Here is a 24,881-nt window from a genome sequence, read left to right as displayed (position 1 = left end):
ATACTTTTAAATTATTTAATTATTTCTGGTGATGCATTTCAACTTTACCAGTGCCAAGCAAAGAATGGACACCCGCTAACAAAAGAATGAAGAATAAATTAGCAAATTATTTCCACGAAGATGCTAAGTTTCTGAGATTATGTATTTGTAATTGTATGCTTTAAAATGCATTGGTCTGTGATCTGTGCCATTGGTTATTCTAACGCTGTACTTCTTTGTTCCGAATATCTGATCACTAATTTTATAAACAAGTTTCTTCCATATTAAATATTTTCACTGAAGCTAAACAAAAATATGACAGAAGTATATAGCATAACAATTTTCAATAATTTTAATTAAACTCAATCTAAAATTATTATTAAGGGGCGCTCATGTGCATGGTTGAGATTCTCACTCACTTGTTGTCTAGCAAGTTATTGGCGATTGAAGGAATTAAAATGTGGAGTCATTTTATTTCATATTATGATAAATATAGCCTTCCTATACGTAAAAAGTAAATATATTCACTGCTATTCGTGAACATTTTTTTTTTTTTTTCATAATTTTAAGTTTGTCTTTCACAAAACTCACAGCTGCCACATACAACGCCATTGAAACTGCCTTAACAACCACCTTAGCAACAGATTGTTTGTAACCAATATGGCTGCGCCCAGTAAAATTCACAGCAGACGACTTCACCAGCGTATAGTCATTGCTCTGGGCGGTTCGTATCAGCAGTGTTGCAAATTTTTCGTCTCAAAAACGAGACGGAAAGTTCATTTTCGAATTCAAGACTGGAAAAGAAAGTTCTCACGTCTCGTGGGTAACACTGGAGATCTCAAACCTTGATTTGATATATATATATATATATATATATATATATATATATATATATATATATATATATATATATAAGTTTAGCGTCCCTTTCAGCAGGCTATATAAGCTGTGGGCCTACAACTTAGCGTGGGATCCGAACCACATGACCTTCCGCCGGGAGTCGAACCCGGATCTCCCGCACCATAGACGTGTAAAGTAATCACTTAACCATAAGGGAGCTCTGTTTTACTCTTACATGATTCACAGTAAAAAAAAATTATATACTGATAAAGTAATTGTACGAACATAGTAAAGAGCATTTATCTACGCGTTACACAATATTTTTTTCCTCTGTCTATTCCCACATGTGATATATCAAGGATAAATATGGTTTAAAGATTGTTATGTCATACCCTTCGTGGACCACTCGTGACGCGGAAGGATTTTGATAACCTCTAGGTGAAATGAATTTGAAAATCAGGGCATACATTTTATACATAAACTAGTGTTAATTGCCCGCTTCCCTAGGTTAAAATAAGAAAAAATAGTATGTTCCTTTAGTCAGTCACTTTTTGCTATCACTGAAGCGCTCTTTGATATCGGTCATCTTCGACCATTTTGATATATATCCTCCTCCCTCAAGTTGTGGGGCTGAATTTGGATTTAAATGGCATTGGAAATGTCACTGTTCATCTCGGCGACTCCGAAAACTATGGATACGACACTAATATCGGTCAATTTCGATTATTTTTATGTATCTTCCCCGTCCCCCAAGGTAGGTGCTAAATTTGGATTTAAATGGTATCGGAAGTGTCACTGTTCATCTCAGAGACCCCGAAAACTATGGATTTGGCTCTCCCCTAAACTGTACTGTCAAAGAGAAGTGATAAAATCAATCCCGGGCTCGAACCTCATCTGTGTTGAAAATTTGATCGAGATCAGTCGGGTAGTTAAGGAGTTATTAAATCACAAACATAGTCATTTTCATTTTTTTATTCATATTGATGGATTAAGTAAACAAGACGAGATTTGTACAAAATTTACGAGACGAGATGAGAAAACCTTATTTCACGTCTCACCTAGTCTCGCCGGCAACACTAATTTCCATAATTTATGTTATATATATATATATATATATATATATATATATATATATATATATATATATATATATATATATATATATATTTCAAAGAATAGTAAACAAATAAAGAGTTGTTTAAAAAGCAACTGGAATAAAATAAGAATAAAACCAGTAAAAATTTACATACTAAAACACAATTGAAAATAAAGGCTCGTGTGAAATTTGAGTACAGATTTTACAAGATTTTACACCATATTTTACAAGCAATAATCAGAAAGCTTATTACAAACCGAAGATTACATATGGAGGTCGGTGACAAGAGGATATCATTAAACGGTGGTCGTGATATGAAATGGATTGAAAACTCTTTTTTAATAGGATCCAATCTTTCAACGAATGCAAAACTATCGGTAGCATTATTTAAGTATGAAATCAGTTCTAACTTAATTATAATAGACAAAAAAATGTAAATGATACTTGTAATTATAACTAATTTAACGTCGTTAGACTTTTTTTTTCTTAACTCACTGCTATTATAATGGAGACAATGATAATAATTACCAAATATGATAAATAACATTTTATTTGCTGTCAATCAATAGTAGTAACTTTGCTATGAACGACCTTGTTGCTGTTTCGCAAGTAATTAGTATATGAATGTGTAGATAATGAAAATGTGTTTACATCGCTTGTATCGCTGTCGCAGCAGAAAAGTAAGGATCCAAATGTGGACACCTACGTAAATCCACAGTGACACGCATACATTGTATGCAAGATAAATTACGAATTTGAGACATTTATATTGGCGCGATAGTAGAAAAAAAATTCCGTTACTTGATTCTCTCCTGTGTTAAAACCTTGCAATCAGTACAATGACCAATGACATAATTAGGATCTAGCTTAAGAATATCTATCTTCCTCAAGCCCTTCCCATTTTTTTAAAAAATAATCTTTCTAGTCGTCCATGCATTCCATACGTATTTCCATTCTAGCAAAGTTCTCGCTTATCTTAGATCTTTTATTAAGTTCAATTTTGGTCAATTTCTGACATATCTTTAAGATTTCTACAAGGATGTTATAAAATAGAGGATCTGCCCATACGTATCTTCATCCTATGAACTCAGTAAAGCCGAAAAACAACTGAGCATTGTCTGAGCTGGTACGTCTGATTGGCTACTCTCATTTCCGCCATGTTTGTTGGCTCGAAACATTGCGATCTTAGTGGTTCGGAGTGGGCAGAGTAGGTGTGGCAAAGCTGTGACGTATGGCTTCACGATTTTGTTGTATGGGCAGATCCTCAATTTTATAACATCCTTGGATTTCTATCTGAAGCTCCTTTCAATGGTTAAAAGATTCGTTTCCAGATGTTGTAAATACACTGTTATATTGTTGTGGTGGACAAACACCGTGTGCGTGGGTTTTCTCGGGGTTCTCTCGTTTCCCCCCACTTTCTTCATTCCACCATTTCATTCATCTTTCATCATCACCGTCTTCTTTAGCCTAAGCGGCATAAGCGTGGGACGTAAAACTCAAAAATTTCATTTCATTTTTACTGTTATATTGTTAAAAAGAACTGTTTTCTTGTAAGACTTTGTTTCCTTTTCTTTTTCCTTTTCTTTTCTTTCTCTCTCTCTCTCTTTTTTTTTTTTTTTTTTTACAACCTTAGTGATTGTACTTGAATCCCATATGCTTTGAATGCCCCATATCTTAGTTTAATCATTCGTACTAGATTTCATGACAAATCTTGACAACGATGCTCTAGTCCTTTGTTCAACTCTTTAGATACCGTATATTTTCATTCTTCATCGACTATTTCCTTAGAAAATCAAGGACACTATATTTACTACGAATTCAACCGAACTTATCCGATTTCGATCAAGTTTAGTATCTCGGTAGACCTTGACATACTATATAATGTTGTGAAACATTATTATTTGCAGGTGTTTGTCCCAAATTACCAAATTTGGAGATTGGACTTAGTCAGATTTTTGCTTTATTATTTTTAAAATCCTTTATTGACCAAACTTCACAAGGTCGCAGAGATTTACAACTTTAGTAGTTATATGAAATATTATGGTGCGTAATTTGTGAGTTTGGTTCACGGATAATGGAAAATTAGATTTAGGTTTGGGATTTAGTACACTTTTCGCAAATAAATAATATATCGAATTATATTTAGTAGGGAAACGCATCGAACAAACCTGGTTTTAAATGTTAGTTTGAGTCATAAGGAAATAAATGTTGAGATGGTTAATTTTCTCTTGTAAAGGGTGTGTACTCGTAATATTTTTTTTTCAAAGGACTTTGTTTTATTCTTTTTTGAGAGATACGGAAACACCTCAAGATTTATGTCTGCTAATCCTCGAGATTTATTCTGAATCACATCCATTGCGTTCGCTCATGCAAGTTAGAGCACAATATTTATACCCATGTGTGCAGTAAAAATTAGAACTACCCTCATGTATTTACACATTTTTTTTTTCAAAAGGTTACAGATAAAATTTGAGAAGTGATTCATCATGTCATATAGAAGGGGAACTTAAGATCAGTGAAGCCAAAGTATGCAGATAAACAGGATTTCCAGAAGTCTATATTTGACTGGAATATAGTTAATGTTAGAAGTGGTTACAAAATAGACATTAACAATATAAATGCGGGGAGGATGTTACGGATGAACATTTAGCACATTCCAAAACTTTGTGGGATGACTTCAAAATATACAAATTGAAACATGGCCTCTTACGTTTCAAAGATAGAATTTGTAGAGAAGGCCATTGATGAAATCAATTTAACAAAAATCTGCCGCACGAGCATAGAAAGGATATATTTGCTCCATCAACTCTACGTTTTTAATCTCTTAATGCTCAATATATCATATAACCTCATTTCTCAAATTTTGTCCCTAACCTATTGAAATATATTTAGTTACGAATCTATGGTAATCAGTCGTGTATTCACAGGGAGAATGGTGCGAGCGACGCTCCCAGCAAAAGGCTACCTTTTAATAGGTCTATGTATGAAATATTGCACTACTGTATTCTAATTTGATGTAAAACTCCTTTTTTGTATCGTCCAAGAAGCGATCTGCTCCCTTCTGGATCCGATAGTGGTAACAATATGTTGAGATTGATATATATAATTACCGGGGGCGGTGGCTCAGTGGTAGAGCGTTCACCTCCGGGGCTTGGGGTAACTGGTTCGATCCCAGCTTGCGCCGTGTGGACTTTGTGGTGGACAAACACAGTGCTCGTGGGTTTTCTCGGGGTTTTCCACCATTTCATTCATTTCTCATCATCGCCGTCTCCTTTAGCCTATCAGGCATAAACGTGGGACGTAAAACTCATTTCATTTCATATATATATAATTACCGTGCACGCCTTCGATGCAGAAGACCCGATTTTAATTTTCCAGAACCTGAATTTACTTCCCGGTGGGAGCTCATAGTCTATAGTTTGGTAGCATCTCATTTATAGCCTTGGTGCTGAAAGGGACTATAAACTTCAAATCAAGGAACAATGTTAAATATCAAAAACATTCGAATGTTTCTTGCACTTCATTGAATATATATATATATATATAGATATAGATATAGATATAGATATAGATATAGATATAGATATAGATAGATAAATAGATAGATAGATAGATAGATAGATAGATAGATAGATAGATAGATAGATAGATAGATAGATAGATAGATAGATAGATAGATAGATAGATAGATAGATAGATAGATAGATAGATAGATAGATATAGACATATACGAGACACAATAAAATCGAAGAAATTTAAGATCAACGGGTTTATGCATACCATGTTCCGTACATGTCGCTAGACTAAGAAAAACAAGGGAAAGTGTTGTAATACAGCGTTTTAAGGTCGCGGTCAATAGCAATCCAGAATAGACACCTCATTGTCAGTATATGCTGTACGTGATAGCATCAAATTCGTTTTACCACAAGTAACTATTATGTTCATTAAATCATAGGGTTCATTAGTTGCAATCACATAGTATACAGCATATGAGTTATTTTTGTGGGTGTAGTATTAATAATAGAAACGAAAAATACATTACTATTATTGTTATTATATAATAATAATTTCTCCAAGGAATTGCCTTCAATACCACTCTCTATATGAACAGTCTATTAAAACAAAGAACAGTTAACTAAGCATATAATACTGAATTCACAGACAAAGATTAATTCCTTTGGTTGGCTTAGATTTTAGTATCCCTGTAAGCACTGAGGCTATATGAGATATGAATCTACAACTTAACGTGAGACCCCAAACACATGAGCTATACGAAGAATTGAACTGGGTCTCTCCACCTAACACGTGTATGCTGATCATATAGCCACAAGGGAGTTCTAACGTTCTATAATTTTATCTTACTGTGCAAATACTTAATGTACTGATTTTAGGATGCCAACCCCTCTTTTGTTTCTTCCGATGTACAAATTGTTATCAAAATACAATAATGTTGAAAATATCTGTGATTTGTAACACGAAAGTTGTCCCAAGCGGTACACTGAATGTCTGTATGCAGCCACTAACCGTTCTTGAGGTGTGTTATGTTATCTGTTGTAGTACGTTACGCGGGGTAGAACGGAAATGTATGCTAAAATGGGCAGACTGTTATAATGTGAAATGGGAGACCAATCTGAGTTTCGAAAAGGCAATTTTGTGGGTGCTCGGTTAGTTGGTGCAGCGTAGAACGACAGCATGTATTATTCGGCATGCATGTATTATTCTTTACCTGCACCATTTAGATATTTTAATCAAAGGTGTTATAAACTAGCCAACTATTTAATTATTTTATATAGGTTAGAAGAAGAAGTTATATATATTTTAAGAAGATATAATTATATAAATGTTTTGTATTTTAGAATGTTGATTCGGTAACGATAGCAACGATATAACATATGGTAGTAAGATGGCTGTAAGCAGCCTAGATTTAAATATACAATAAATACATACGAATAAGCAACATTTGCAGTTTTTATGTTAATTTAATACGTATGCAACTCACTTATTTGGACTAGGGCTCAACGATTACGTTGTATAATGGTGCCTTCACACCGGGAATAGCTAAAAACTGGTAAGAAGTTTAGTAAACCAAGTTTAGCAGAAAACACAAGTGAGTGCTACAAAATTGTTTTATTCATTGTGTACTGTTTGAAAGTATAGCTAAACTACATACATCATTGAGTCGATTAATAATTATACCATCTTGAGGAGTGGAAAGTTAATATATAGAAACACTAAGATGGATTTATCAGATAGTGAAGTTAACGACATTAGGACTAATCAAAGTGAAACTGGTACATCTGAAAATTTGGCAGATGTCCTCAAACAAATATCCCGTCAAATGAACGACTTGCAACAGCAGCTGGATGACAAAATGGATGCTTTGCAGCATAAAATTAAAGAACAATTTGAGGATAAAATGGATGCTTTGCAGCATAAAATTAAAGAACAATTTGAGGATAAAATGAACAAGTCTCAACAGCAGTTGGATGACAAAATGGATGCTTTGCAGCATAAAATTGAAGAGCAAATGAACAAGCAGTTGGATGACAAAATGAATGCTTTGCAGCATAAAATTGAAGACCAATTTGATGACAAAATGAACCAACTTCAACACAAACTAGAAGATAATATATATCAGCGGATGGAACAGTTACAGCAGAGAAACGACCATAAATGGGAACAGTTACATCAGCAGCAGAACCAAATGAATGTACAAATTAATGCCAGATTTGAGAAATGCGAACAGAAAATGGAACAGGTAGCTGAAACTTATACCGAAGTACAAAATACCGTCGAAGTTATAGAATCGGTTGTAAACGAACATTCTAATAGGATTAAAGGACTTCAAGAGGAGTTTCATACTTTCCAGGAAAAGTATATTTTTGCTAAGGAAATGGAGCGCGATGATGGACCTAGGAATATCAATCGACCTCCTGATAATGGGACAGAACCAACGCCTCATTCCCAAGTAATTTTTGAAGATAGTGGATCATCGGTTGATAGTGAAGCGAGCACCGAATCAGGAAGAAGAACGAAGCATCCTACACGGAAGAGTAAGAACTCTCACGGTAATTGTAAGTGTTCTAAATCTTATGAAGAGAGCACCGAATCAGGAAGAAGAACGAAGCATCCTACACGGAAGAGTAAGAACTCTCACGGTAACTGTAAGTGTTCTAAATCTTATAGTACTGATACGCCTTTGCGATTCAGTGAAATAAAATCCTTAACAAAATTCAGTGGTGTACCTGAGGATATCCCGGCTAGGGTATTTATAGAAAAGTTCGAGGATGAGTGCGAATTAATGGGAATTAAAGAGTCGAAATTCATGAAACTTCTTCCTCATGTTTTATTGCCCCCATGTTTGACTTGGTACAAAGCAATCCGAGATAACATTAATGGGTATTCTGATTTTAAAGAGGCGTTATTGGCAAACTATGAAAACGACTTCATGTTAGCAAATAGGGACGCATTGCTAAGAACGAAATCATTTGACCCTAAGATACATAAAAATGTTACTGAATTTGTAGTGGCCACATATAATGAATTAAAAGCACTCAACCCAAACCAACCAGAATCACGTATAATAGCTTCTGTCCGTATTTTATTACCATTTAGATTACAACAAATGTTGATGACCGCTCAATGTGTCAATTTTAATCATTTAATCATTTTAGTTCAGAGCTACGAAAGTCAATTTCTAGCACAAAGAAATAGCAGAAATCCAGAAAAAAGTCAGGTTACTTCTAGACGTAATAATATTAATTATGCACACATTCGAAATTTAAGTATTCAAAATAAAGATAGTGTTAACTCTCAAGGAAATAGTGTCCATTATTTTGGTACTAGAACAAATAATCAAAATAGTACCGGCAACTCAACTCAACCTAATTATAGATATGGTAACGGTAACAGAAGTTACCGGAATTATAATAGGAATCCTAGTAGAAATCGCAATACGAATCAGCGTAATTGGTCACAAAATAGACTCCTAGATGGACAAGTTTACAGTAACAGAAACTCAAATTCAGTATCTTTATGTAATCGATCAGAACATACTCAAGAGTGCGGAATACAATGTACTTTATTGGAATCTACTAATCCTTTTAATTTAAACTAGATCGTGCTAATGTGGCTTGGATTGAATCCACATCAGCGTTAAGCGTATCTAATCAATCAATTGAGAATGAAACTAAATAGCTATCAATTTGATATTCTAGATTGTACTTAGGATTTTGTTAATGTTTATGTTATCCTTATATGTTAATTTAATATTTGTATGTTAACTGATATTTCATTTTAATCAGTTGTGATCCAATATCAAACCACGTTATCTTATAATTTAATTAACATCAATTTTGTTGATTTTTCCTATCATAATTTCACTTTATCTTTCTTCTTCTAAATTCTATACTATCTATGTTGTATTTTACCTATGTAATGAATATATGTGACACCTAATTATCAAGTGCAGGAAATATATTTTGTAACATCCTTATTTTTAATGAGTTTAAAAATTCAGAGAGCCTCGACCATGTTTCTTTTTTTTAAAAAAAGCTATGCTTGGACCAAAAACAAACTTTTAATTGTTCATAATTTTTGGAATAGACCCTCCTCCACGATATTATAAAGAATTTGAAGTATAATTAATTATAAAAGAATATAATTGATATAAAGAATAAATAAAATGGAATATAAAGATATGTATTTATATGTATTGTGAATTTTGTATATACGAGGGCTATCCAATAATTAATGTATACTTATCTTTGTAAAGTTGTCATACGGTCCAGAATTCTTTCTAGAAGTGCTAAATCACTTCAAGAAGTCCTGTCGGGAGCCATAAAGATAGAACGACAGCATGTATTATTCGGCATGCATGTATTATTCTTTACCTGCACCATTTAGATATTTTAATCAAAGGTGTTATAAACTAGCCAACTATTTAATTATTTTATATAGGTTAGAAGAAGAAGTTATATATATTTTAAGAAGATATAATTATATAAATGTTTTGTATTTTAGAATGTTGATTCGGTAACGATAGCAACGATATAACATATGGTAGTAAGATGGCTGTAAGCAGCCTAGATTTAAATATACAATAAATACATACGAATAAGCAACATTTGCAGTTTTTATGTTAATTTAATACGTGTGCAATTATACAACGTAATCGTTGAGCCCTAGTTCAAATAAGTGAGTTGCACACGTATTAAATTAGCACAAAAACTGCAAATGTTGCTTATTCGAATGTATTTATTGTATAGTTAAACCTAGGCTGCTTACAGCCATCTTACTACCATATGTTATATCGTTGCTATTGTTACACAATCAACATTCTAAGATACAAAACATTTATATAATTATAACTTCTTAAAAATATATATATAACTTCTTCTTCTAACCTATATAAAATAATTAAATAGTTGGCTAGTTTATAACACCTTTGATTAAAATATCTAAATAGTGCAGGTAAAGAATAATACATGCATGCCGAATAATACATGCTGTCGTTCTCGGGGAAACAGTTTCCAACGTGATGGTCACATATTGAACTCATTGTAAAATAATTGGCGAAGAGTAACAGTGAATGAAAAAGAACTTCCAGTGGGAGAGACTGGCAAGCATTGAAGAAGACATAACATCGCGACACTTATTTGATTTACAGTATTATTAATCTAAAAATTGAAAGAAACTATGTTTGTGACTCTTAATGTCTTCAACCGCCCGACCAATTTCGATCAAATTTTTGACGTAGATGATGTTCGGGCCTGAGATATTTATAGTTTTTATCATTTTACTTTGACAGTGCAATTTACGAAAGGTATGGAAGGAGATATATATATTTTATAAAAATGGAAGTGACTGTCTTTAGGACTTCATTACTCTTGAACCACTGAACCGATCTCGATAAAATTTTCCATAGATGAGGTTCAGTCCTGGGATGTTTTTTGTCGTGTCACTTTGACGGTAGAACTTGGAGGAGGGGAAGGAGGAGATATATAAAAACGATCGAAAATGGCCAATATTAATGTCTAATCCATAGTTTTTGAGATCTCTGAGATAAACAGTGACACTTCCGATCCCGTTTAAAACCAAATTCGGCCCACAACTTGAGGAAGGGATATATATAAATGAGCGAAAATGACCGATATTAGTATCGAATCCGTAGTTTTCGGGGCTGCTGAGATGAACAGTGATGTTTCCAGTGCCTTTTAAATCAATGCCACTAAAAATGAAAACAGCATATCTCACGGGTACCAAACACTTGAGATACGAAGTTATGCATTTAAATTTTCCGGGTAATCGATGCTAGTAATAATATAAATTACAATATTATAAGATAAGTTTCTATAAAATAATGACTCTTTTTTTTAATATTGAGCATTGCTGCTGCCCTCGAAGGCGTTGACTGCTACAGTCTGTCTCAAAATTGATTGTAACTAATTATTAAATGCTTCATGATTTTTAAATTCTAAAATTTTGCATACCCTATGGCTCTGCGGAACACCAGTGTGTCGCAATACACTGGTTGGGAATTACTTTACTAGCCTATCATGTGTATTGTAAGTATCATTAAATTTACCTACTTCGTAAGAGAATTCAACAAACATATTGTACAAACTTTTCCTATTCACGACGTTTCGTATCAGAACATAAGCGTTCCTCATGTTTACATTATACTATGTTAGCTTACAAACAACACTGATGGAATGGAAAGATACATGGCATGAACAGTTTCCAGAAGAATATTGTACCGTTGCTCATGCAATTTAGTATTAAGTACAGTCAGCGAGGAGGAGGAAGTGAGCTCAAGAATTGACCAAAACTATTCAATGATGTTGCGGTCTGGGGACTGGACGATATAAGGAAGGTGTTCTAGTTTATTCAGAATTAAAAAAATGAAATCTTTCAGTTTAACGTCAGAACGAGTATGATTCGAATCAAATGTTAAGCTGTAGGGCTATAGCTCATATAGCCTCTGCTAAACGGGATGTTAAATATCAAATTCATTAATTACCAAACCAAAAAACGTAAGCACATACAATATATGAATCACAGTTGCCCAGGGGTGTCCAACTTCAACCTTATCACCGTGAGTTACAGTAATGTTGGCGAGCGCTAATTCGAGTGAAGTTCTTGCCGAATGAATACCTTCGTCCCGGACCACACAAGCTGAATATTCCTAAATAAGAGTGTGGAAGGAAACAAGAATACCCGAGAAAACCCACGGACACGATGCTGTCCACCACAAACTAACGGCCAGGGATCGAACCAGAGACCCTACATACTCGAGGTAAGCATTCTACCACTGAGCCACGGTGCCTCCCCCATTATTCCCAATTAGAGCATTGCCATTTTGCAAAACTGGGTCATCAAGGTCTGGACTAAATGATGCACGTAGTCACCTATAATGTCCATACGCGGTGCGTTTAATAAGTTCCGGGACTACTCCGAAATAAAATACATATCACTGGAAGAAATGTTTAACTACAGTAGGCTATGATAGTTTCGAAATACAGTATATTCCTTGCCGATCCTCACTCTTGGGGCCAATCGTAGAGGCTCTGGAACGCCCAAGAAAATTCGTCCATTTTAATGCTGTTCGGAACCAATATGACACTCTGTATGCGTTGTCGGTGTTGAAAAAATGTAGCAACGTGTTTCAATCAAGTTTTGTGTTACATGCGGTGAAACAGCGACTGAAACGTACAGAGTAATGCAGAACGCGTACGGACATGATTGTCTTAGTCACAGGTCTACACGAGTTGTAGAGGCTCATGAACGTCCAATGAAAATCGTCTATTGTTCAGCACTGCCATCACATCCGTGTTTCTGTACTTGTCGTGAGTGTTGAGAAAATGAAGAAAGAAACGTGCTGCAATTAAGTGTTGTAAATGCGGTAAATAAGTGACGACGATGTGAATAGCGGTAAAACGTACAGAATAGTGCAGAACGCTACGGAACGTTATTGCCTTAGTAAAAGCAACGTGTGCCGGCGCACAGCAATATTTTGGGCCAAAAGAAGAATAACAATCCTTTAACATACCCAAGGGAAAACATATAACTTACTCGTATTATTTTTTAAAAAGAAAATATATAGTAAACAATAAACATATAATTTGATTTTTCCCCTCTTTATTAACAAAACTTGAACTATGACGAAATAACTTTCTAATATTACAGATTGCGTTAGTCCTTTGATCATTTTCTTGGAATATTTAAGTAATTCTGGGTTTTAAAAATCCTGTTAATTATTATTCACATAATTAACTTTGACTTATACGAGAGCTATTAACCTTGATATCATTATACGTGTCTATTCCGCGAATCATCAAGTTAAGTTTTACACTTGAGTATTGCAACAATTAGTAAATTAGAGCTTCCTCGTTCCTGTATACTGGCATACCCGTCTTTGGCGCGGGAGACCAGGGTTCGATTTCCAGTGGTAACTCATGAGGTTCTAATTCCATATAAAGCTGTAATTTTACGTGTCATTAATCTCAGTGCTGATAAAGATATTACAAATCTCAAGCCAAAATTCAAATAAGTAAATTAATTCGAATATTATTATTGTATTGCTGAATATTATATGGTAGACCCTATATATTAATTTGAAGGCATATATTTAGACGAATTATTTATCATTTATATGTCATTAAGTAAAGCTAAAAAGAAATGAAAAGTCTGCCCCAGGATAGGGAAGGGTGGAAACCTAAGTCAAACCAATCGAGAGATTGCTGGCCTGAGATGAAGATGATACGCCATTCGGAAATTAGTTGAAGCAAAAGAAACACATTAAAAACGAACGATCAAATTCTAAACTAAAAAATTCTAATTCTAATTTCATGCTTACTATTAACAACAGCTTAACGTAGTATGTGTTGCCAACTTAACATAAAGCTGTATTTAAAAAAAAAAAAATGACATTACATCAGATTGTTACGTATTTTGACGCTACACGTTAAGTGAAAACATTCAGTACCAAAGTTGTTTGTTAGTGACACAAACCAAGGACGCTACAGCGTCACAAACATCCAAATTTTGGACGCCTCTACAAAAATTATAATACAAGTGGGACAGTTTTCTCAAAATGCTTTACTTCGAAAATGTGGTTACATAAATTTTACATGTAATCAGGCAATCACTCTGATGGTTTTCGATAGAGATACGAATCATAATTGGTATTTGGAGACACACGGTCGAAAAAGTGTAAAAGTCTTCTTTTTAGGCCAGCCTTTCTGAATCAGGTTTTTCTGGGTTTTTCTTATTCACACTAAGCAAATGCCGGAAGGTACCGTACGTAATATACAGGCTCTAACTCGCTTCCTTCCTTCCCCAATTATTTCTTTCTTCCTTTTCCTCGGATAGTGTGATCACCGAGGGACGTCATTCTTCATACGTGACGGGCTAACATGATTATAGATGCCCAGAAATCTAAAATCTTAATCCCAATCCCATAATTGCAGGTTGATGAACCGTTGCGGAGATATGACAAACTATTTGGTCAAGTTGGCAACACGGTTTAAAATTGTGTAATTGCAAGAACTTGTTGGAATTATACTGATTAAAAATGTTCCTATAATGTTATAGAAACCAGCAAAAGCAACAATCATTTTAAATATACCTAAGAAAATATGGTAGACCAGTCAATTCTGTGATTTAAAAAAAGTAGTAGTTACCGAGAAACTGAAATGGGTGGCTAGAATGGGATTCACAATTACTGATGTCATCCTTACGAACTGAATAATTATAGATTCTCACATGTCAATTGATATTTCTTCAATGTAAGGTACTTTGACTCCTTCTGATGTGAATAAGATGAATCTTTACAGAGGTAATGTAGAAATGAAATAAACAAACCAAGTAAAGACTCCAAAATCAAATATCAGTGGTAAAGCGTTCACCTCTGGTGCTTGGGACCCTGGGTTCGATCCCAGCCCCCGCCAAGTGAACTTTATGGTGGACAAACACCGTGTGAGTGTGTTTCCTCGGGGTTCTCCCGTTTCCTCCTACTTTCTTCATTCCACCGTTTCATTCATTACTCGTCATCACCGTCTCCTTTAGCCTAACCGGCATAACCGTGGGACGTTAAACTCAAAGATTTCATTTTCATTTTTCCTCAATCATCTGTCTCCCTTAGCCTAAAAGACCTAATCGAGGGAAGTTAAACGAAAAGATTTTGTTTTATTTTTAGATTCAAGACGAGGCAAGAAACGTGATAATCCTCGTCTCATTTTCGAGACGAGATGAGATATTTCACGATTCTCGTGAGCAGTGCTACTCAAGTATTATATCTCAAACACTGTTGTAGTGTTTCATAGTTCACAATATAGAAACTTTAAATTGATAATGAAGAGCATGTGTCGACATCTGAAAATACGGAAATCATTACACAATATCCTCCAATAATTGAATACGATTTGTTATCATTTTGTGGACCTCTCGTGACGCGAAAGCATTCTGATAACTTCTACATGAAATTAAGGGGAAAAAATTCGTGATTCAGCTTTGTACAGAAATTTACAAAATAACACGAAAAAGTTTCTAGACAAGACGAGAAAGGCTTTCCGAGAATCAATATGAAACGAGAAAACCTTGGAGAATCGATAGGAGAACCGTACGAAATTTTCAATAAAATACGATAAAACCTTATTTCTCATTTCGTTTCACCTCGTGAACAACACTAGGGTTACCTAGATCATTTAGAGAATTTGGGCTCCTTTCAGAGGTACCAACGGAGTGATCCAGATTCGATGCCCGGTAGAGGCTGAAGTTTCTCTCAGCGTCTGAAAAACTGGTAGACTAAAAGTGGTCCGATTTTTGTGTTGACTACGTAGCTTATTGTAATGTAGAAAGTGTGGAACCTAATGTCCACTCAATCCTTGAGCTTCCTATGGCCTGACTCGAACGCCCTATCCTACCCTTTTTTGTATATCTTACCGTTTCTGTCCAGAGTGCATGGAATTTATGTACTCGTATTTTATAATTTTTGGAACAATCAGTAAATTTCTGAAAATCGTGCTCATTTCTAGTTAATTGTTAATGTTAGATGACACGAGCCGGAATAGAAGTAAAAGTTTTGTAAGTTATTTTGATCCGAACCGGGAATTCAAACGTTTTCCCACACTAGGGTTGCTCACAAGACGATGCGAGACCAAATCTTGCGAAGAAATTCGAGACGAGGCGTAGGGATACGGTGGCTCAGTGAAAGAGGGCTTACCTTAGGTATGTAGCGTCCCTGGTTCGATTTCCGGCCAAGTAAGTTTGTGGTGAACAACATCGTGTTCAAGGATTTTCTCGGGGTACTTCCGTTTCCTCACACTTTTTCATTCCACCAATTCTTCCATCATCATTCACTTGTTTCCCTTAGCCTAAACGGCATAATAGTGGGACGTTAAACTCAAAAATTTCGAGACCAGGCATAGCATAGTTGGTCTTCCAATCGAAACAGCTATACTTGCCGAGACTAAACATTAAGGGCCTTATGCAGAGTCCTTTTGTAACGTGATTAGTGCCATACTAAAGAGTTCGACTAACATATGTTTCCTGTAGTAGTCAGGTTTTTAGTAGTATGCTAATCATGGGTCAAAACGACTCTGCATAAGTTGGCAACTCTCTTATGGGATAAGTAACCCTACCTTATACAAACTTTTATACAGTTGTCTTTCTTGCGCTACCCACTGGTCTAGTTTCTGGCGTACACGCCTTTGGTGCACGGGATTCCACATTCGATTTCCATTTAGAGATCCTTGAAATTTAACATATTATGCTAGTCCGGACTCCATCTTAAACTGTAGGTCAATGTCACATATAGCCTTGATGCTAAAAAGGAACGCAGGCCAGCCAATCAGCTTGACCTTCAATATCTTATTTGAAGTAATTTACTGAAAATTTTGGAATATTGTAGCAAACAGTTCTTTATAGTACACTGACTTATTATACTACTTAGTATTGGTATATCATTCACGCTAGTAGAGACTAGGTGTTCATCGTAAAAGGATTCTAGATTCTAGACCCAAACTAAGTACCCGGATACTTGCAAGATTTTTTTTAGCCACTTCATTAGACAAAGTTTTGAATTGCCCTTCATACAACAAAATATATGCTACATACCTTTACGTAATGGAAACAAGACCTGGTGACATCCATACAATTTTAACTACCATCTAGTGCTTCTGTTCAAACTCACATCCATAACTTCTCTGATTTGTTGAAGAAAGTCTATTGTGGATATGTTAAGAATATATAGTTCAGTTCGAAAAGAATGTTTGTTGAATCAATTGATGTGAGAACATTTTACGTAAAATCCAGATAATATAAACAAGGACGTTTTCGTAGAAACAGCGGAAGTAGCTGGTATTACACAGGGAAAATAAGTATAGTTGGTGTTGAAATTGAGTAGCAGCAGGTCATTCACTATGCTGACGAAGAAACAGTGAATTCAAGGTCATCGAGGAAGAAAGCGAAGCGGAAGGACAGGAAAGACTCTGAAGATCAAGGCCGTTCAAGGAAGTTTAACAACGTGGTTGGGAGAAAGTATGATAGGTGATTCCGTAAGGAATTTAAATGCGAAACATAATCCACGCTACGATACAATCATGATGTGGGCGCATACTGCGGTGGCGTAACGGTATACCTTTTCGAACTCAAGCAAAAAAAGGCTTCTGCTGACTTTAATAGAAGCACGAAGTTAACTGATTTTTTTTTTTTTTTTTTATCTCACTTTCTTTCACCATTTGAGATGTCTGTGATTCTAATTTACCTTTATTCGGGTTCGGAACATAACTGTTCCTTCTTGTACGTGTACAAGACGTACACGTAAAGTGTTGACTCCTATGTGATGGAATGACGCCAGTAGCGTATGCAGAATTTCGTCAAAGGGAGGGATTCAAGCTTCCAACTTGATATCATTTCAAGTGTTTGTGTACATATCTTAATAAGGTATTTTGTTATTTTTATTTTTGCATAATGTCTTGCTTAAAAGATGGAGGATTAAAACCAGGACACCTCGCTTATGAACGCTACTGATGGAGAGCATGTTTTTCATGCGCATGACAGCGGAGAGAGAGAAGACCTCAGGATAAACTTACCACTTTGAAGCAATTCATGAGAAATCTCAACAAGAAGTTTTCTATTTCACTAATAAACTCCATATTCTATAAAGACTCTATGATCGAATGGGGCCACCATCTCTATGACATACCTGTAGTAAATTAAAATACCAAAAATTATACCAGTTCTAAAAATTTAAAAATAAATTCTATTACGTAGGCCTATATTGAAATATACCTACTGCAATCATACCGGTAGTCTTATTTCCAATTCTACCACTACAAAGACTTCTAGTCAAATCGTCAAATACAGGAATCTATACCGGTATCCATTATAAGTACATTCACTATTAATAGAACTGACATATTTCTCCACGGTAAACACGGGATAGAAGATGTCAAACAAAATATATTTAAAAACAAATACAAACTGAAAGCAGATTTCTAAACATCGCATGTAATTCCTAAGTTTTTTGGCATTTAGCGGAACGTTCGCAAACGTCATACAGATCCACGTTCCCTGAACATTCCCGCTCCTATAGGACCGTCACTTATTTCTAGCGAGTCACAGTTCACGCGCTGATTTCAAAGTTTTTCAGGAGATCCGACTCGTTCGCGAGAGCATACCATCAGAGAGTGTACTGTTACATTTCTTCCACGAAGCCAGCAGAATGAGTATCTTTGAAATGACTCAAAAATTTGAACTGCAGGTACTAGTAACCAAGTAGAAGACAAATGTGTTTCTTGTACTAAAATCTTCATACAGGACATGAAAATAGATTGTAAAATACAGGACAATCGTGCAAATACAACGCTTCTGGTAATCCTATTAAAGAAAATAAACCTCAACTATTCATTCTTAAGGATAAATTCCAAGATTACTGACTGACATGGATGTGATCTTGAATATCCGATCATACCACAAGAAAGAGGCAAAACAGAGAAGAGAAAACATAGCTACTGTAGAACGGCTATACCTTGCTAACCTTCTAAATTTCCAAAACAAAATTACTTTTACTCTAACAAGTCCTCTATTGTTCTTCGTTAATACATAATTAGCGACTTATTGAGTTGGGTACTCGAGTTTTAAACCTAATCTGGATCAAAGTTATTGTTTTCCATTTTCACACACTCGTAACTTGGACAGGAAGCCGTTAATTTATCATCCGTCATCGCCTAGAAGATATAAGTGTGATACGTTAACAACTTCGTTCCAGTTAAATTCTTCTTCCGAGAGATATGTGCATATCTCTCTCTTTTGAATTCTAAGTGTTATAATTTAAAAAAAAATGAAATGAAATCTTTAAATTTTACGTCCTACGTTTATGCTAAAGGGGTGATGATGAGAGATGAGTGATATGGTGGAATGAAGAAAGTGCGAGGAAACGGGAGAACCCCGAGAAAACCCACGAGCACGATGCTTGTCCACCACAAAGTCCACACAGCGCCGAACCTGGGACCCCAAGCACCGGAGGTGAACGCTCTACCACTGAGCCACCGTGCCCCCATGTGTTCAAATTTGAATGATGTACTACTATTTTTCATTGTTGATATCTTGCACTTCATTGTTGTTCATTTCCTTCTTCGAACGTTTGATAAAATACTCAAAAGAATATTCCAGTTTCTTTGGGAGTCACCTTTGCACCGCCACTGCACTATATCCAATTGTAAACTAATGGAATTTACGATTAAAACTAATGGACATTCTCTTTTATCCGACTTCGACTCGACGTTTTGTTCTTGAGTTATGGCTGTTTTCATTTTTCCGACAAATTTTCGGGTAATCAAGGCCAGTGTTTCTTCCAGACATGTTTGTGGGGGCACTGCCCCCCCGAGAAGAAGAAAATAATACGTCCATAATATAATAATAAATAGAATAGTACCAGCAGTGCCCCTCTGGAATATTTTTTTGAAAGAACGACTGATCAAGGCGCCGAAGGGAGGCTTTTTTTTTTTTTTTTTTTTTTTTACACCAAGTTGATCTATACTTTTCGTTTTATCTCAGTGTCAGGAATCACCTCCCGACGTTTGTTATATTAATTAGGTCACACCTTGTATATAGGACTATATGGGAGCAGGCACGTAGCCAGGATTTCGTAATAGGGAGGGTCCGTGACGAAACACTGTGGTTATCACACCAGGGGCTGGATCGTTCTAAACTATTTTACTGGCAAAATATATTAATTCGTTTTGCCAGGATTTCGTAATGGGGGTGGTAGTGACATGAAATATTGTGGTTACACACCAGGAGCTCGAACAATCTAAACTATTTTACTGGCAACATACCCATATTGGTTTATTATGACAATAAAATGAGGATATTATTTAATAACAAAGAAATCTCCAGTAAAAGAATATTTTTAAAATATTGAAAAAGATATAGTCTTCCGAAGTCATTTGAACTCGGTTCGTCCTGTCTTCTTCCTTCTTTCTCTTATCTTCGTTTAATGCCGTCAAGGATAGCAATAAGACCTCATTGGCAGTAAAAACATACTATAAAGTGGATTAGTGTTGCTGCGAAATTGATTTTTTTTTTTAACACGTGCAACCGGAATCTATGTTTTCAGGCTCATATTATTGCTGATTGGGGGCATTTTTTAAGTTCTACCTGAGAGTCTATCTGATCGAACCGGTTTATCGATTGTCATTTGTAGTCCATAGGATTAACATGGAGCTAGATGGAATTCGGATTGTTCCGTTCTAATAATGTCCATTTTAAACGTGAACCTCTTTCGTTTCCTCCACACAAAACTCCTTATAAAAAAGAGTAGCCAATCGTTTGCTGTAGTTTTATATTATTAACGCTGATTCTTGTTTTTCTCGTTCCTTTCTATTTCGTCGTTCCTTAATTTTTTCATTTATGGTTTTGAACGGGAAAGTCTGGACCCCCCGGACCCACCCCTTGACTACGTGCCTGATGGGAGACATGTTATGTATTAACCACCAATTTTGTTTAGTAACGTAAATAGGTAAACTGTGAAAACGTCTTTACTAGAGAAACACTTTTTAGTTCTTATAATAGTCTAACTTTTTTGTCAAACAAAATGAAGCTCGTATATACCAATAAATCAATATAGCTATATTTTATTAATACAATAGGCACTGATTATTCGAACGCTGCTCTAAAACACACAGAAACAATCTGATTTGTAAATAAAGAGCTTTTTTTTTTAAAAAAAAAAAAATAATAATTGTATTCTTTAAACTGCACTATATCGATTGCACTTCGCTTCTGAAGGTTTTTTTTGGGGGAGGGGGTTAAATGAGTAGCAGCACGAAAAGCTCCTATATTAACTTACCAAATAGACCTGCAAGTTAATTCTTTAATTGATTTATATATATTTTTTGAAAAGTGATTGTACTCTTTATCTGTTCTCTGCCAATGGCAACTGTATGAATGTATATACAATACAAATCTGGTATACAGAATGTTTTTTTTTTTTTTTTTTAATATTTATAATGTAATATTTCGCAGGCCGCCTTTTATAAGAGCGCACTGTACCCTTCACAAATTCCTTACCAGCAGCCACTATATGAATTTACTATACAGAACTGGTATATAGAAGAACAACTAAAACCACTTTTCTATAATGTGATATTTCGCAGGGCGCAATTTACCCTTCTTCACGGGTTCTTAATCAACAGTAGCAGTATATATTTATTGTCCAGAACTATGCTATACAGAAGAATAAATAAAACAGCTTATCTTTGACGTGGTTTCGCAAGGGTGCATTGTACCCTTCACGGTTTCTTTACCAACAGTAACATCATGTATTCATTGTACAGAACTGTGCCATACAGAATAAATAAAACCGTTTATCTTTGATGTGATTTCGCAAGGGAGCCTTATGTAAAGTGCCCATTCTACTTATCAAGGGTTCTTTACCAATAACAAATGTAAGAATTTATTATTAAAAAAGTTTGTACCTTTACTTATAATGTGATGTTTCGGAGGGCGCAACGGGACATGTCCCGGTGTCCCGGTGGGACAGCATGGGCCTCATTACACCCATTTATTACTCGCCTTCTTGAAGGAAATTTTGAAGCAAGAAGACTATGGAAAGCTCGAACAGAGTCTTGCTTCTAAGGGCAATGCCAGTACCTGTCGAGCAACACAAATTCAGTCAAATTCCTTGTCTTGATTTTGATAATCTTACTTATTTTTAATCAGTATTAGAATTGAAAAGACGAGTAGCTGCTCTTCAGGGAAACCACAAAAGTTATCATTTAAATTTTAGTTGTAAGTTACGGGAAGAAAGCAAATCTAATGTACTAATTGTTGTATTCAGCTTTTTGAAGCTGTACAAGAATTTCTTCCGTTAAATTATAGTGATAAAATTTTAATTTTTAACAAGGGGCTTCCATCGAGAACCGCCACTGGAAACGACCTAAAACTAAAAGGGAATACATATTGCCATCAGACTAAAACGTGATTACTGGAACGCAAGGTAAAGTGAAGTTCGAAATTCAGTAATCTTTAAGTGGTCTGCAAGACTCGGAGTAAATAAGAGTTGTTCACTGAAGAGTGAAAATTATATATGTATTATCAAAAACAGTTCTAACGCTTTTGATTATTTTTCATAAATCAATATTTCATTAACAACCTTATAATTTAATATATAAAGGCAACCAAGAAAGTTCTTTCGCTTTTTGTGGAGGTCTGTCTTCAATTGGTCCTCACACCGTGAGTTGAATGCGAATGGAGATAAGGCGAAGGTCAGTTGTTGTGTGAGTATATTTTCTTCAACGTACGATTTTCTTCAAGACTCCTTAGACAATTTTCTTAACGTTTCATACATGAATGTTCCATTAAGAAACGTACAATATGGTATAAATAATTTTTCAATAAAAATTATACAAGCGGTAGTTTCCATCCAACAAAGTAGTAGAAATCAGCTATTTTCCGTTTCAACGTTAACCACTAAAGACCAAAACCGATAATGGATAGCGAGAAGTGGTTTCCTTATTCCATTTCCAACCTTAACTCTCTGGAAATGATAGAAATTCACTACATCTTCCGGTTTCAATATTAAGCTACATTGAGTAAAAACGATAAAAAAAAAAAAAAAAAAAACATATCGACAAGCTGTTTAATTGGAATCGGTTTAGCATTCTAAGAGTAGGTACCGGTACCATATTCTCTTTTAACCTTCTATTCAAACCGGAACTAGAGGAAATCAACTAATTCTGGCTTTAATGTTGATCGCTATAGAGTAGAACGGTTATAGAAAGCGAGAAGTGGTTTGCTGTAATCAATTAAGAGTGGCAAGAATATATGCAGTCTCCACTGCAATCTCTCTCTACTAAAGCCAGAAATGGTAGAAACATACTATCACTTCCGGTACTTCCGGTTTCAATAGTAATTGAGAAAATATGACGTCACACAAATTGACCCTTAAGATATTGCTGTATACATGACATTGATATTTGTTATTTTTGTATTTTCGACGTTGTTCATAAATGTAGCGTGGCCCTGCGTAGCATAGTCGCTAACGCTTTCGCCTTCAGTGTGAGCGGTCCCAATTTCAATTCCCAGTGCGGACACTCAGTCGAAATGTGTAAAAGATGTTTTCAGGCCAGTCATCCTGAGTGAATTTATTTTCCTGCAGTTTCCTCATTCACACCAGGCGAATGCGGGATAGTACCTCACATAATGTTCTCAGCTCGCGTCCTTCCTTCCCCAATCCTTTCTTCTTCTCCAATTCCTCGGGCAGTGTGATCGCCACAGGATGTCATTCCTCATACGTGATGGGCCATATTGCCATAGATGTCGAAAGCTCAGAAATAGAATTCCTATAATCTTCAGTTCTCTTGCACACACCCCAAATCATTTTAACGTGAACTTTCGTTTTCTAACTAAGGTTTTCTCGTAACGTTTCAGCCACTTCTTACAACTGAACGGACATCTTTTTTATAACCTGGTACTTCTATTTTACAGTATAGACCTAAAAAATCTCTCGTTAGAAATATTTAAGTTTCATACAAGATATGAGTAAGCGAATGATTATTTTACCAAACAAGAGTAAATCTTATTTTAAGATTTTATATAGAAAATAATAATAATAATAATAATAATAATAATAATAATAATAATAATAATAATAATAATAATAATAATAATAATAATAATAATAATAATAATAATAATAGTGAATCGTCTTAAATCCTGAAACTTAAAAAAAAAAGTGATAATGTATTAGTATAATGTTGAAGTGTGGCTACTAAAGTAGCTGCATATATGGACAAACAGTTAGATAAAATTGCAAAATAGAGACAAAATTAGAATTTAGAAATAATGACAGTAAACTCGTTGTAATCTCTACTTATGTTCTAGCCCATTTCCAAAATTTTCTTTACAGATGTAGCATTTCGAAAGTAAAATACATTCAGACACATTTAATTCATCAAGTTTGCATGACAAGCGCTAGAGTCAATTTCGTTTCACTACACTTCAATTAAAACTTCTGTTAACTGCACTTAATTGTTGCATAAGATAATAATGGTTACAAACATATACATATAAACTTTTTTGTTTCATAAAAATTAGGGGAAACAGGTGGAAGACATACAGAAATTCTGTTATTGAGGGAGTAAAATGTCAAGTGATAATAGGTGCAAATAAAATGTGAATTTCAGAGTGGTTTTGACAAAGAAGGTATTCGAAGAAAAAGAAAACATGTTAACAGAAGATATCGACAATCAACTGAAGACAATGATAACGATAGCAAGAAAGAAAATGTTAGGCATAGATTTTAGAAGAAGAAGAAAAACGTAGAATGAAAGCCTTCGAAGTTTTGTGCTATAGAAGGATGTTCAAAATTGAGTGGATAGATATATCAAATGAAAGTATGCTGGAAATGCTCAGAGAAAAAAGAAGTATTCTAAAGACTGTTTCGAAGAGAAGAAATATT

At 35.0% G+C, this 24,881-nt stretch overlaps 1 protein-coding gene across 6 annotated transcripts in view; it reads right to left on the bottom strand.

The window, feature by feature from the left end:
• Positions 1-24,881, bottom strand: part of LOC145694442 (phospholipase B1, membrane-associated-like) — a 92,115-nt gene that overhangs the window by 36,674 nt on the left and 30,560 nt on the right. The window contains exon 1 of one of the 6 annotated variants that reach the window (XM_081770682.1): positions 17,033-17,430. The exons of 3 other annotated variants lie outside the window; for them this stretch is intronic. The gene's annotated coding sequence lies outside the window, so the exon portion shown is untranslated. Of the gene's footprint in view, positions 1-17,032; positions 17,431-24,881 lie in introns of those variants that run through there. 2 more of the 6 variants (XM_081770719.1, XM_081770728.1) reach the window with 2 other exon arrangements.

The sequence above is a fragment of the Thermobia domestica genome, chromosome 1, assembly GCF_964235325.1.
Source record: "Thermobia domestica chromosome 1, izTheDome1.hap1.1, whole genome shotgun sequence".
NCBI lineage: Eukaryota > Metazoa > Arthropoda > Insecta > Zygentoma > Lepismatidae > Thermobia > Thermobia domestica.
Note: the sequence above shows the minus strand (reverse complement) of the source record. Positions and strands in the feature narration are given on the sequence as shown.